At 36.6% G+C, this 1,898-nt stretch overlaps 1 protein-coding gene and 1 long non-coding RNA gene across 3 annotated transcripts in view; one reads left to right on the top strand and one right to left on the bottom strand.

The window, feature by feature from the left end:
• The window catches only part of LOC106876499 (acetylcholine receptor subunit alpha-like 1), a 200,299-nt gene that overhangs the window by 717 nt on the left and 197,684 nt on the right, over nucleotides 1-1,898 (bottom strand). The window lies entirely within an intron of this gene.
• LOC128249210 (uncharacterized) overlaps nucleotides 1-1,898 on the top strand; it is a 119,982-nt gene that overhangs the window by 72,013 nt on the left and 46,071 nt on the right. The window lies entirely within an intron of this gene.

The following is a 1,898-nucleotide window of genomic DNA, read 5'->3' as shown; positions in this document are numbered from 1 at the left end:
AATATTGAGTATTAAATATAGAGAATCAAATATATATATATATATATATATATGGGAGAATATACAAAAAATAACAACAGACGAGGACAGGTGGTGTAAATAACAAAAGTATATATTAGTATGACGCTCGGGAATACGGAAAGTCTTTGACGTTTCGAGCTACGCTCTTCAACAGAAAGAATACGGAGACAAGGAGAAAAACACGGAGAAAAAAAATTGAATAGTGTTCAGTCAACGGTCAATCATAATAATATATATATGTGTGTGTGTGTGTGTGTGTGTAACTATGTGTATATGTCTTTAAATTTGCTTTTGTCTCCCACAACGGCTTGACCACACGTGTCAGTTTACTTACATGTCCGTAACTTAGCGATTCAGTAGAAAAGTCGACAAAATAAGTACCAGAGTGAGAACAAAGATAAATATGTACTCGTTCTGATTTTAACCACAAAAAAAACTTACATGGAGGTGCTCCTTCACGGCCGCTGTCCCATTACCGAAACAAGTAAAAGTAAAACCAATAATGATGATTTATTCTTTGAGAGTTTGTTGTTCTGAGATCGGGTCTTTTGGCAGAAACCATTTACTGGAATTTGCTATTTGTGCAAGTATCTTTTGATTACGGATCATAAGAAGGCCCACTGCAATACGACGAAGTAAGATGCAACTAATTGTGCTTTAATCGGCCTCTCACTTTTCTACATAAATAAACTGTTAACAGGCAAGTTACTGCGGTTTTTCCCCCGAGATACAATATGGACGTTTATGTGTTAACTCTGTCTTGAATCTAAGGACTCATAAGGCCGGGAGTAAATCCTGTTTCTGTGGCGTGTAAGTAACTGAGATTTCAATATGCTTCCCTATTCTCAATATGTTTTTCCTTCGTAGGCTTAACATTGTAGATATTCATAGAGACCATTTAGAGCTGAATGAAGAAAAACGAGGTGAAATAATGTGTTTAGCTCAAGAACACAACGCATCTCACGGTCTGGGAATCGAAACCGATTTCTCACAGTCGTGAATGTAACACCTTAACCACTTATCTATGCACCTTATGGACGTGCTGTGTTAATAACAATATACATTCGGAGGGAGACGAAATTCATTCCGGCAATTGCTTGTGAAAACGTCAAAAAATGCATTTAGGCCTTATTAAGTCTCGTCAGTGGCGTGTGCTAAATTGAATTTAGTCGTGGTTACTATGTCATCTAGAGTGAACATTATTGTTTCTGCGATACTAGTTAGCTACCTGCAGGTCTTTGTTTAAAGACACTCCAGCCGTGACAGTCTCATATATTTTTTCCTTTTCTATAATTGTTAATGTTTCCGAGGCTCTTTAGCACCCAGTCACATCTATCTGTCGGAGCAGGTCTTTCATTAAAGACACTCTCTCCGTGACAATCTCATTTATTTTTTTCCCCTTTGATTAGTTGAGACTATTTCCGATACTCATTAAAGCCGGATCATATCTGTCTGATGGAGCAAGCCTTTCATCAAAGACTCTCTAACCGTGACCACTTCGCTTATTATTCCCCCTTTTGGTAAAAAAAATTAAAAAAAACACAAAGAATTAAAACGACAATGAATTGAAATTTGAGTGAGATTTGGGTTGTTATTCCTTGCGGGATCGATCGATCACATGGGGCTATTCAAAAACTTTTTCTCTTAAGAGCTCACTGACACGAGAACGATCAGTAACGCTTATAAGAACTCGTATAGCGATTCACGATGCTGACGGTATTGTACTGCATTAAATACACTCATTTTTCCTATCCTCTTTACAGTAATTCTAACTAATTGATTTTTATGGCTACCTTTAATGGTCACTACTATTAATTTTGTAATTTTGATTGATTTTTATTGCTATTAAAGCCCTCTATTAAAGCCACAACTACACA

Source organism: Octopus bimaculoides, chromosome 12, assembly GCF_001194135.2.
Source record: "Octopus bimaculoides isolate UCB-OBI-ISO-001 chromosome 12, ASM119413v2, whole genome shotgun sequence".
Classification (NCBI taxonomy): Eukaryota; Metazoa; Mollusca; class Cephalopoda; order Octopoda; family Octopodidae; genus Octopus; species Octopus bimaculoides.
Note: the sequence above shows the minus strand (reverse complement) of the source record. Positions and strands in the feature narration are given on the sequence as shown.